This window comes from Chinchilla lanigera, unplaced genomic scaffold (assembly GCF_000276665.1).
Source record: "Chinchilla lanigera isolate Chin_1 unplaced genomic scaffold, ChiLan1.0 scaffold00036, whole genome shotgun sequence".
In the NCBI taxonomy this organism is placed as follows: domain Eukaryota; kingdom Metazoa; phylum Chordata; class Mammalia; order Rodentia; family Chinchillidae; genus Chinchilla; species Chinchilla lanigera.
The window spans coordinates 6,434,478-6,447,533 of NW_004955437.1; the positions used below are offsets into that span (position 1 = coordinate 6,434,478).

Below are 13,056 nucleotides of genomic sequence, written 5' to 3' on the forward strand. Positions count from 1 at the left end.
GAGGAGGAGGAGGAGGAGGAGGCTAGTGTAGATGAATGAGGCAGCAGAGCTGGCTGTGGATGACTATCAAGGTAGAGCACAAAACATCCAGGTCAGGAGGGATATCAGGGCCAGGAAAAAGTCAGTGGTGCAGCACTCCTGGGAATGGTGTCTGGGACCAGGATGTCCCCAGGGCCACGAAGAGGAAATGATGGTGTCCTCCAGCAGCCCTGGGGCAAAGGACAAGCTGATGGCTTCTAGTGTGGACAGCAAAGGATCCATGGACATGGATGGATGGGAGGGCTAAATGATCTCACAAGGGGAGATGGATTGTCTCCCAGGAAGATCAGACAGGACATTTGAGATCTTGTCTCTGCTGTCCGCCCCGTAGAGGAAGCACAGCAGTCAGTTAGGAAGGAGTGGTGGTTTTGGAAGGCACAGGGACGAGAAGGACTGCAGGTATACGCCTCCTGGTTACCACTTTCTTCCTCACACCTGCAGAGTGGAAGACGCTGCTAACCGTTCACAGCATTTTTTGTCCAGGAAATTAATGATAGCATTGAGTTTTCAGTCGGGCTCTTTGGGTACCCTTTACAGTCAATCATCTCTGACATACAAGCTCTTTAATAGATGGCTTCCAGATTACTACCCAGTTAAATGACAAGGGCTGTTTAATAATAGATACCGCTGTCACTTTTGTCATTGCTGTGCAGCCTGTCCATTGCCTTAGGAGCTGGCATGCGGATGATGTGTCCCCCTCCCTCCCCCTGGGAGCAGCAGTGTCCTTGCCCCATGTCCTGGATCCCGGGAAACTGTCTGTGAGCAGATGCCAAGAAGTCCTCTTCTGCCAGGCTGATAGAGGTCACCACAGGAAGCCATGCCATTTGTCATGGTTCTGTTTACTTCAGGGGTCAGAAGCAGCCCGGTACAATTTAAGGGGTTGCTGGGTGGGTCCAGCAGGATATGGAATCTGAGGGTGAGGGGAAGATGAAAACCACTTAGCCACGGCCAAAGTGACTGCAGATGTGAAGACCAGAGATGGAACCTTGGAGCAACCCAGAACACTCATCTCATCTACTTCCTGACTTTGATTGACAACTTCGGACACACGGTAGTGCCCAAGGCTGGGGGTGGGGAGGCCTGTGTTCCACCCGTGTGGTATCACCTACGCTAGAGTCCTCAGATTAGGACTTGCCTTAAGAGTGTCCCAGGCTGCCACATGAAAGATGTCAACAGAGAACCTTTAATTAGAAGAGATCTTAGGGCTGGCTTGGACCAGGCCAAAGCATGGGAGGCTTGGCCGGGTCTCTAGGGAGGACAGTGAAGGGAAAATCTGAAGTGGAAAGCCACATAAAACTTTGGAGACCCACCCATTGGTGGCACCACATCTAAATAAATCAAACGGGTTCCTGACTCCTGGTGCCAGAAATCACACATCCCGCCAGCATCCCACACAGGCCCTGGGGGAGACCTCGAGGGCTGGGTGGGATGGAGGGGCCAGGCTGTGTTTGCCCTTGTCTTGGTAACCATGTGTGAATCACGCTCTTCCCGCGGCACTCAGAGCTGCAGCTCTGACCTGGGCTCTCCCTGGAGCAGGACAGGAAAGGCCCGCACGCCAAGTGAGTGGGCAGCCGGAGGCCCAGAGGGAAGGGCCCCGACTTGAGGGTTGATTCTTGTGTTCAGCAACAACACTGACCTCTACGCAGTGGTCCTCGCCATCATCTGCAGAAAGCACTCATTTCCCCAGCCCAGCTTCTCTGGAGATTTCTGAGGATTTCATGCAAGACCAAGTGCCCGTGTGGACTGCAAGGAGAAACCCCCGGACAGACGCAGGCATGGAGCTTGGAAAGCAGCCTGGGTGAGGCTGGCATTGCTGGGATTTGGAGTGAACTCAGGAATCTGGAGGCGGACACCATTTCCATGAAATAAGACAGCTAGTGTTGGCTCCTGCTGCCAGGCCACCCTGAACCTCTTAGGTCTTTTCTACTGATTTGAGCCCAGAGATATGGCTAAAAGAGCATCGTTGTCTAATTCTATGGAATTTGGGCGGCAGGATATGGATGGTCTAACTTTGTGAGCGAAGGGCAGTTGACAGACAGGCCCATGGAACAGGAAGGCTGATTTCTCTTTAGCTTAGAAACTGAAAACACAGGACTTCATTCCCGGAAGCTAAGATGTGTCAGGCCATTTCTAAAGGACGTGGTTAGCTGGGCCCTGTAGGCGGGGCTGCTGTGGCTCAGTCTAGTTCTTGGCCAGCCTGTGCTTCATGGATAGTGGTTAAAGCATGGTTGACCTATTCTGTTTTGTGAAAACGGAGGCAAGTTTCCTATCTGTGCCTAAGTGAGGAATGGAGTCCACTATTCTCCGATTTATTTTCATATGTTTTAAAAAAGAGAATCAAAGAATTATCTCTCAGTAGCACAATTGCCCTTTCTCTGGAATGTGTGTGGACTTAAGTGAAATTTTTTTTTTTTTTTTTTTTTTTTTTTCCAGTACCGGGAACCGAACTCACGACCTTGCGCTTGCCAGGCAGGCGCTTTTGCCGCTGAGCTAAATCCCCAGCCCCTTTAAGTGAAATTTTACATCCCTAGCGTGGAGGTAAATATAAGGCAAAATGGAACTTAAATATGCTAATATTCATTCTCGGGGGAAAGTTTCTTTTTGTGTGGACTCTCATGTGACGGGCGCTGTTCCCTACTTCACAGATATGAACCGGAGCTCCACCCATTTTCCTTCAAGCCGTGACTGGAAACTATGATGCCAAGTGAAATAAGGCAGACACAGAAAATTAAATATTGCACGGTTTCCCTCATAGGAGAAACCTAAAATATAAATAAATAAATGAATAAGTAAAATAAAGGAGAGATGGCGGGAAACAAGAAAGCAGACGTGTTGGAGATAGGTAAAGGGATCAGGCGTACAGTAGAGGTAAGGGAAAGGAGACTAAAGAGACACCAAGTAATCACCATGTGGATGGGCATGGTGGCACAGGACTGTACTCCCAGCACCTAGGAGGCTGAGGCAGAGGGCTCACTATGAGTTTGAGGCCTGTCTGGGCTACATAGTGAGTTCAAGGACAGACTGAATTATACAGCAAAACATTGTCTCAAAAAAAGAAAAATCAAGATATGTAATATGCATATACTAATTCCCCAGAATGAACATGACTACTGCAAACATACACGAATAAGAAGATCCAAATATTATCTCAAACTTTACAGCAATATCCGTGGTGGTGGTGATAAAAGGGGCTGAGTTTCACTCCTGCACAGGGGCCAGGACAGCAAGGCCAAGGGTGCAGAGGGGCCCCAGGGCGCAGAGCTTGCAGGCTGTCCAACAGGACCCGTAGCTTTCCTTTAGCTTCCAGGAGAATTGGGACCCAACCACTAGGACCAGACCCCACCAGCCCTGGCTCCCTCTTTGCCCAGGTTTCCCCAGGCAGGGGCCCCAGGGGTCTCCCACAGGCTGGCTGGGCACCCTCCCTTCCCCATCCCTCCCTGCAATGACCAAAGAAGCTGCAGTGAGCTGTAAAGAGCCTCAGGCTGCTTCTTCTGTCCTGCTTGTCCAGTGGTTGGGAGGTGAGGTAAAATTCGGAGTCGGAAGACTTGGGTCTGAGATCTGCTTTCAATCGCTAGCTATAGGGGCTGGGCTGTGACTTCCACATCCCTGATTGTCCGGCTTCTGCTGATCCAGGGAAGTTAATGGTGCCTATGTTTTACTGTGAAGATTAATCAGAGCAGGCGGCATTTTGCACACACCTCCACTTTAGATTGACCTCGGACTCTGACAGGGACACGTTTTCTTGACTCCCCCTGCCCAGTCCAGGAGAACCCTGAAACACTTTAGCTCCCAGTTCACGGTGGGGACACAGCAGAGACTCCCAGCTACCCTTGCTGAATGACGGCTGGGCAAGGATGAGATGTCCCTGGTGAAACGGTTTCTCTTAAATGATACTTGTTAAACTTGTCCGTATCTCTCCTGCAGTTCTCTGTGTATGCCTTTTACAATAACAGTAAAGAACACAGAAAATGGCAGCTATGAATCATTCTTTTAAAAGTCCCTGACAGCATGAATGAATAAATACAGAACATGCTATAAAAAGGAAGAGTGTAAAAATGAGTTATAATTGTCATCGTAAGTAATAATGAGTCATCTGAAAACCCACCCGCGGCGGGCGGTTTAGAGCGCAAGAAGCACTGAACACAGTAGGGGAGTCCGAAGGTGGCAGCGAATTATGGGTTGTGATGCAGGAAGGGACGGATGCTCCAGTGGGCGGGCTAGCTCCGCTGCCTCTGTGTCCTCCGCCTCCCAACCACTCAGCCAGGCTCGTCCCAAGGGAGCAGCCTCATCTCTCGGAGAAAGCAGACGCGACTGGGCTGTGGTGCTGTCTCCTCGGCACTATCTCTCTGTGCATGCGCACACAGACCCAGACGCCTGGCTTCCGCAGCTGCTAACACTGGACCGAGCGTCCACCCTCTTACCAAAGGCCTGCCCTGTGCTTGGGCGGGGGCTGCCCTGCCCCCTCCTCCTCACCTTCCTTCTTCCAGTCTCCCTGCCCCCTTGCCTGAGCGCTTTCTCTCTCTCCCTTGGATCATTTCTATCAGCACAGCACCATTACTTCAAAGTCCTTGTTGAATGGGTTGAACGCGGAGGTAGATGAATTTGAACGTGTACAAAGTGAAAGGCTGACACAGTCGTTTTCAAGACCCCTCGGTCACGGGCGAAATACAAGAAAAGTTCATCCGCTTAGTGTGGGATGCGCAGAGAGTCGGGGAAAATACTCTGTTAACAGTAGTCTCCTTTTACCCTGTTCATCTTCCAGTTATCTTTCCACTTCTCTGGTTGCTTTGAACAAAAAATGTGCAACAGCTTTTCCTGTATTCAGCGTTTCCAAAGCCTCTCCTCCCCTCTCCCCTAATCACTCCTACTGCGCTGTTTCTCTTCCACTCCGCTAACATGGCCCCTTCGTGGTCCCCAGTGACCTCAGTGTCACCAAAGCCAGCGGTCAGTTTTCTCTCTTTATTTCAGTTGACTTCTACATACGCGGCAGAACAGTACAGGGACGTGCGTGTGACCAGCGCTGGCCAGCGGGCGTAAGTGGCAGTGACACGGGTGACTTCCTGGTGCGGTTCTCCACGATCTCTCTGTCCTGAACCTGGCAATGGGGTCAACCCCAGTGTGGTCTCCACCAGCTGGGGACCCTGGGACTCCATCAGCTCACGCTGTTTATGCAGCATGAATGAGAGCTACATTTTGTCATGAGCCGCTGAGAGTGGGTGCTGACTTACTCGGAGAGCACAGCCTGGTCCACCCTGACTGAGACACTGCCTGCTGGACGCACTTCCGCCCTTGGCCTCCAGACACCGCTCTCTCCTGACTTCCCTACGTTCCTGGCTTCTCTTTCCACTGCCCACATATCATAGCGCAGGAGGACTCAGCCCGGGGCACACTGCTCGTCGTCCAGCTATATGGCTTTGCTGTGTATTACACACAGATGGCTCCAAAGTGTGTATCTTCACCCCTGTCCTCTCCTTTGAGGGCCAAACTGGAGTTTCGTTTGAAATATCTCCTTGCTTGTTTAAAAACGTATCCCCACATTTCATGTCCATTCCAAACTCTACCCCAAGCTGCTTCCCCCAGTGGTTTCCATGTTAGTAAATGGCACCATTTATTGAAGCAAAAGTCCTAGGCTGTTGTCTGGCTTCTCAGCCCTGAGCAAGCTTCATCAGCTTCACCAGCAGCTCCTGTCAACTCTCCTTCAAAAACCCACTTTCTGCTGCTGGGCTCCTCTTTGTCTCTGTGTTGTGCCAGCCGAGGTCCTCGCCACTCCCCACCTGGACCATCCCTGGCCTGCTTCACCAGCCCCACCTTGCCCTTCTGAGACAGATTCTCCCCAGGGCCGTCCCAGTGACCTTTCAGGAACACAGTCATGGTGCTGTCTGCTTTAAGCTCTCCAAGGGCTTCCCCTGGCAATTCCTAAACCTGAAGGAACCCCAACCTTGGCCCAGCAGGTCCCGACAGTTATTGCCCCTCACGCCCCACTCAGGCTCCTCTGCGTACGCCTCCTGCTTGCTGGCCTTGATCAAGGCCATACTAATTCTGCCTTTGGGCCCTTCTACTTGCTGTTTGCTTCTCTGTCTGGAACGGTCTCTCCTTGGATCTTGGTGATTATCACCTCTTTATGCAGTGCTCAGTTCATGTACCACTACCCAACCCACCCCAGTAGTCTCCTACATTATTTTTGTTTTAATACCCTCTGGTCCATTGGAAACCAGGTACGCATGTGTTGGACAGACTGAAAGCTTCACAAAGGCTGGCCTATGTTGGTATTGCTCCCTCTCCAGTGCTCAGAGAAGGGAGGAGGAAGGGAAAAGTCACAGTCCCACAGGAAGTCGGTCCTCTCATAGGTCCCAGAGTGGCACCCTTGCATATCGAGGCCCTGGTCTATCAAGCCAGACTGCTCCTCTGTGAAGATTCTGACCCAGGACTGAGGTCTCTCCTTTTTATACCCATGTTCAGAGTTGTCATATGAGCTCTTCTTTCCTGGGGACCTGGCTGGGCTCAGTTTCCCCCACCTCTTCATGCTTTCTCACTAGGTGTTCAGTTCTGTGGTCGTGATTTGTTGTTATTTCTTGCATTTTAGGCCTCTAAATGATTATTTCTAAAGGGAGCCATACTAACTGCCACCTACAAATATGAATGCACGTGTCTTGCACTTTCTCTACAGAGCAATAAGTTCCCCAAGGAGCCAAGTGTATTAAGCCACATGTGTATTAAAGGCTCCCCAAGGAGCCATGTGTATTAAGCCATGGGAAGGTTTCTGGGGGAATTTCCTCTTCAATCCGATGTCCTCTAGGAGTTCAGAGAGAAATGCAGCGAGCTCAGGAGGAAAGTTCTACAGATGTCAACTCCCATGTGGGGTCGGTTTCTGATGAGGCAGAACATGCCAAAGGTATCATTTTAGTTTTTTCTAATTGTCAAGGTATAGCTCGCTCCTTGCAGACATTTTGTGAAATATAGAGTGCTGCAAAGAAGCAAGAAAAAAAGTCACCATAATCCCTTCCTTTTCCTTCCAGTTCTCCCTGGGATGTTTTACTACACAGTTCAGATGATAATGTGTGTACAATTTTGCAGCCTGTTTATATTTTACTTAACACCATCTCATCATCTTTTTTTATGTCATTAAAATCTTCATGAATATTACTTTTTATAGCTGTGTAATATATCATCATGATAGGCCATTCCCTAAGATTGGACATTTACATTGTTTTATATATGTGCTATGTAAATAATACTGCAATAGTGTCTTGGTGCATAAATGCTATTCCACATTTAATGAATCATCTCAACAAGTATTTACAGTGCCCACTCTATGTCAGCTACTGTTCTCAGAACTTGGAATAAAGCGGTAGGCATAGGCTTCTTTCCTTTGGAGAACTTACATTCTACTGAGGGCCACAGACAAGAGAAACAAAGAAATATACTATTCAAACTCCATGAGGAGGGATGACAAAAAATACAAGGATAGAAAGGGATCAGAGGATGGCCTCTCTGAGGAAGTGATTTTCACACATGCACTCTGGATAATTTCTGTAGGCTAGCTTCTTGTAGGGAAAGTCCAAATTAAAGTTCTTGCTTTTTAGGAAGCCAGCTGACTTCCTGAGAGAAGTTCTGGGGGAAAGAACTGTTATGATCTTGTGCTCATTGCTTAATTCTTGTGGTCCTTGGCTTTCCTGTGGGAAGTGAAAAGAAGTAGACCTGGGTTGGTATGTGTGCAATGGTGGCAGAAGAGTGGGGGTGACTGTGTGTTTAGGATGTTGTATTAGTCAGCTGTCCCACTGCTATGACAAAATAGCTGAGACTTGCCACTTAAAGGAGAAGGTTGTTTGGGCTCACGGTTTCCGAGTTTTAAGTCCATGGTGGGCTGGCTCCAAGGCAGGAACCTCATGACAGAGGAGAAGTGCTAAACTCATAGCATCCATGAATCAGAAACCAGAGGAAGAAGGAGGGGGTCAGGAACAGATAAAGCCCCTAAATTCATTTCCCCATGACCCACTTCTTCCAACTAGGCCCTGTCTCCTAATAGCCCATTCAGCAGTGCACTCACTGATGAGGAGGGCAGTGCTCTCACAACCCAATTGCCTCTCTAGGAGTCACTTAAGCCAGTCTGCTTGACTGACACAGGGGCTGGAGATTTAGCTCAGTGGTAGAATGCTTGTCTAGCAAGCCAGAGCCTTGGGTCTGGTTCTCAGCACCAAAAAAAAAAAAAAAAAAAAAAAAAAAAGGGAGAGCAAAGACTGACACAGATGTTGAGGCTCCTACACTCTGGAAAAGCTGGGTCAGGGGAATGTACAGTCTGTAAGAAGGGAATGATCAGGCTGTGAGAAGTATACTGAGCATTCTGGATATGAAAACCTAACTGAAAGAAGGTTCTAGAAGGTGTTGCGTGAACATTTCCTGTGTCTGACACGTGTCAGGTGGTCAATAAGGGATACTTAGTAAAAGCAAGTGCCCAAGTTTGTGGAGACCAGGCTGCCTGAGGAAAGAATGATCATACAAAAGATGGGTCTGCAGTTCCTCAGCCTATAAATGGGTGGTATCTGCAGTGTCCTTACCTGCAAAATGGGGCTAATGGTAGCTGCTTCATAGGCCATCTGGAAGATTAGTAGGACTGATGTGAAAAATATATACTGTCCCTAGTTCACAGCAGGCCCTTGATAAATGCCTGTTTCTCTCCCTCATGATACATCCTTAGGGGAACAAAATCCAGGCTGGTGAGAAGTGTGATAGTGATATGAAACCTGAGAGAGATCAAGGCAAACTGTTTCTCAAAACCTTGAGAGCTGGACAGTGTTTCTGCTTATGGATCAACATTTGGGCTGGGCTCCTTTAGTTTCCCAGTCTGTTGTAATAAAACTGTTTTTTTTAAATATAAAAAAATATATGTTGACAAACGTCAGGGAAGGAGTTTTGAGCCTGGATGATGACTGGTGCTGAGCAAAGACCTGAGGGATCTTTTTCTTATTTAAGAGGACAGCCTGACTGCGAAAGCCCGGCTCAAATCATGTCCCCTGACCTCCTTTGGGTCCCTGCAGAGGCTCTGTCCCTCCAGATCACGGTCCCTCTAGCCCTGCTCTAGCCCCTCGGCCATGATGCACTCTCTTCTGTCGTACCTTTAGGATCCTCCTGGCCTCAGAGCTCCTCCTGTTCTGTGCTCTGCTTTCTTTGCCAGCCTGCCTCTCCATGTGGCGGCAGCACACAGCGAGCAGCTTCTCTCTCAGTATTTGCATTAAATCCTGTCTTTTCTCTAAACCAGGAGCAGAATCGCATGGTGGAAACAATGCCAAGGGCACGGGCCCTAATTGCCCCCATCTGCTACATGGTGGAAAGAGGAGGAGGAAGGAAAGAGTGATAAAAAGTTAAGTAGCATGATGAAGAAGCAGCTCAACTTAATTTGCTTTAAAAACTCAGATTGGCCTTCATCTGTGGGAGGAAACCTCCACTGGCAGGCGCTTCAGGCTGAGCTGACTGTTGGTGGCTGGTGCGGCTTGGTCGGAGGACCCGGCCTCTCCGCCCAGCTCAGGAAGCAGCCTTGCCTGTCCCTGGGCTCACTAACGAGCTCGGTGTTGCCTTGGGCAGTAATTTGCTCTCTGGATATAAAGAATGCAAAAAGCAGAGCAGGCTGAAAGCCCCTCTGCCCGGGCTTCCTCTTGTTGCAAACAACCAGTCTTTGAACTTATAATTATGAGTCATGGAGCTCCCAGTCTGGCGCAAAAATGACTCATTTTAACTAAATTATCAGTTTTTGTTCTGTTACCAAATGCTGTGATCAACCATTCGGTATTAAAGGGGAAAAAAAGGAACATTTTTATTAAGAGAGCAGGATGTGTAGAGAGAGAGCACACTGTACTATGCTTTCCAGACGTATGGACCAAAGTCAAGCTCAGGCCCGCTGCAAGCCAAGCAACAAAATAAACAGTAAAAATGGCACAGAAAGCAAATGAGCAGGAAAATTCATTTCAGAACTGATGCAAAAATCAACTTGTGAAGCCAAAAGCGTAAGATTCCTACAACGTATAATGCTTGGACATTCTCCCTTTTCCTGTCCCTCTTCCAGATCACTTGATCTACTGGAATTGAGGTCAAAGAAGAAATATCTTTCTTGGGTTGATTTAACTCACAAATTTGTTAGAGAATGAGTAATGATCGATACCTCTGCACTGCCCAAAGCTAGTTACTTAGACAGATGGACTGACAGACAGAGCACTCGTACTAAATAAATGTGATCTTGTGATGGGTCTATGGCAGAAGGCACATCCTGAGGCCTTCTGTTACAGAGCCTGCTCCTGAGGGCACCAGCTACATTAGTCTTTGGTGGAGGAAGCAGTGAAATGATCATTACAATTTGTCAATTGCAAAAGAGGTAACTGATCTGGAAATACCATTTCTCTTCTCTGATGCCGTAGGTATGAATAACACTGCACAGGAATAGAATAAGGAGAAATGGGCCAGAGTGAACTGGAGGGCTACATGGGCCAAGCGTGCATTTTTTTGAAGAAGAGTTTTGGGATTTCCAATTAATCCTTCTAAACAGCTGCCCATTCATCTACACCACTGAAGAAGATACCATAAACTGCCTGGGAGATTTGGCTCTGGGTCAAACTGTCTGACTTTCAGATTTTATATCCTTTCCAAATTACTTTTGATTTAAAATTGCTTTTCTTGTTTCTTGAATCCATTACTGCTTGTCCCTTCCATAGAAATAATGGTTACCAGAAGACTAATTTCATATGTTTCCCAACCCCCAAATAAAATCCACTAATCAATCACTCAGTAGTTTTTGAGTCTCAGTGACAAAGTGCTTGGCTAGCATGGGCAAGGCCCTGGGTTCAATCCCTAGTACCACAAAACAAAATAGTTTTTGAGTATCCATTTTCTCTGCTTTCTGCTAATCTTTGTGGCTGATGAAGAATCAATAAACGCCATGCAAAATAAAGCCAGAACATAACAGTTACCAATTATCTCCTAATCGGCAATCATAGTACATGATTTTCAATTTTTCATACCTCATTACCTCTCTGCTATCTCTAAATATTTCTTAATCATTCACATTTTCTCCTCTGGTGTGTTGGTATATTTTCTTTATATTCTCCTTTGATGTCTTTGTTCACTCTGATCTTCCCTTACTGACGGCTAGATTGCCTGACTATCTAAGTGATATAACTAACCATGAAGTTATCAGTGGGAATGGAAAAGAAACGAAGTGTTGACTATAGTGGACATTACTACTGGCATGTGATGTCTAACTAGCTGTCTTTGTATATACTCAAATTTTTGTGTTGTTGCAGGAATATAAACCTACATTTTAAGCCAGTTTTAAAACACATATTAATTAAAGTAATTGAAAAAATTGAAAAATATGTATGTATCGGGCACCAGGAACTTGTTGATGCAAAGATATGAGAAAGAGCAAGAGAGAGAGAGAGAGAAAGAGAGAGAGAGAGAGAAAGAGAGAGAGAGAGAGAGAAAAAGAGAGAGAGAAAGAGAGCAAGAGAGAGAGAGAGAGAGAGAAAGAGAGAGAGAGAGAGAAAGAGAGAGAGAGAAAGAGAGAGAGAGAAAGAGAGAGAGAGAAAGAGAGAGAGAAAGAGAGAGAGAGAAAGAGAGAGAGAGAGAAAGAGAGAGAGAAAGAGACAAAGAGAGAGAGAGAAAGAGAGAAAGAGATAGGGAGAGAAAGAGACAGAGAGACAGAGAGTGAGAGAGACAGAGAGGGGTCATGATTGTGTAATTAGGTCCAACACATGTATAACAGGAGTTTCCAAAGCTATGAATAGAGGGAATGTGGAGAAGCAGTATTAGAAGCGGTAATAGCCCTACATTTTTCAGAAATAATAAATACATGCATTTTGATATCCAGGAGCACAATAGATCTTAATCAAGAGCAATAAAAATAAAATTTATTCCCTAGATATCACAGTGATACTAACAGCACCAAAGACAAAAGGTCTTAAGAGGAGCCAGAGGAAATGCACATGCTGACCAAGGAATATCAGTTATGTTGGTAGCATACTCCCCAGGAACAACAACGGAAGTAAAGAAAACAAAAGAATAATATCTTTAAAGTACTGACAGTGAATATGTATTGACCTAGAATTCTATATTAAGCTAAATTATCATTCAAATGTGGGGAATAACATGCTTATTTCTCCACTTGTTTTGGTTACTTTTCTTGTTGCTGAGACAAAATATCTGACACTTAAAGTAAAAGGAAGAAAGGTTTATTTAGTTGACAGTTTGTAGAAGTTTCATTTCATAGCTGAATGGCTCTACGTAGGGTGGCACTGCAGAGGAGAAACAGCTCACCGCAGGCAGAAGACTGCAAAAACAACTAAGAGACCAACAAACAACAAAAGCAGCTTTTTTCTGTCTCTTTTATATTCTATCTAGGTTACCTATCTTCAGAAGGGTGCCAAACCAATCAGTGGACTAATTTAGTAATTACACACCTTTAATCCCAGCATCATACATTCTAGATTCAGCCACCTCTGAAAAATCCCCATCTATGACTGCATGAAGCTTTAGGGGGACAACTAGACGCAAGCCATAACACCACTCAACCCTTACAGAAATTCCAAACACTAGCCTTAATTCCAAGCAACCTTTACTCTAGCTACGAAAAGTTTTTCACCATATCCCAAAGCATGATGACTTTTCCTGCCTTTGTAGTGCTGCCTCCTGGGTTCAGAATCCCCTTTCCTGCACAGCAGGCTCCATCTAGTTCATTTTTCTAATTTCAGTTCAAGTACCACCTCTTCTGGGAAAACTTTCATGACTCCTCCTGGAAGAATTATTATCCTTATTCTTGCCTGCCTTCACATTCATTTGAATACACCATTAATGTTTCTTAAATGCAAATAAGTATGCATAAAATGCTAAGTTGAGTAGTTAAAGATGAGTTTTGGAAAAGGTCAGCCTTAGGCAAAGATCTGCTTAAAGCTCAGCTAGATCTTGTTTGATGCCCGCTTAATAAGAGCAGAAGGGTCAACAGTAAATCACAATTGAGACTCAGCACTGCTGTGT

General features: G+C 46.5%; 1 protein-coding gene and 1 long non-coding RNA gene across 4 annotated transcripts in view; one reads left to right on the plus strand and one right to left on the minus strand.

Moving 5' to 3' along the window:
- Kif6 (kinesin family member 6) overlaps window positions 1-13,056 on the minus strand; it is a gene marked incomplete at its 5' end in the record, with an annotated part of 243,879 nt that overhangs the window by 81,160 nt on the left and 149,663 nt on the right.
- Window positions 1,677-10,792, plus strand: LOC106149126. The gene is made up of 3 exons (XR_001235090.1): window positions 1,677-1,837; window positions 9,296-9,397; window positions 10,446-10,792. It is a non-coding gene; the product is annotated as an uncharacterized LOC106149126 (long non-coding RNA).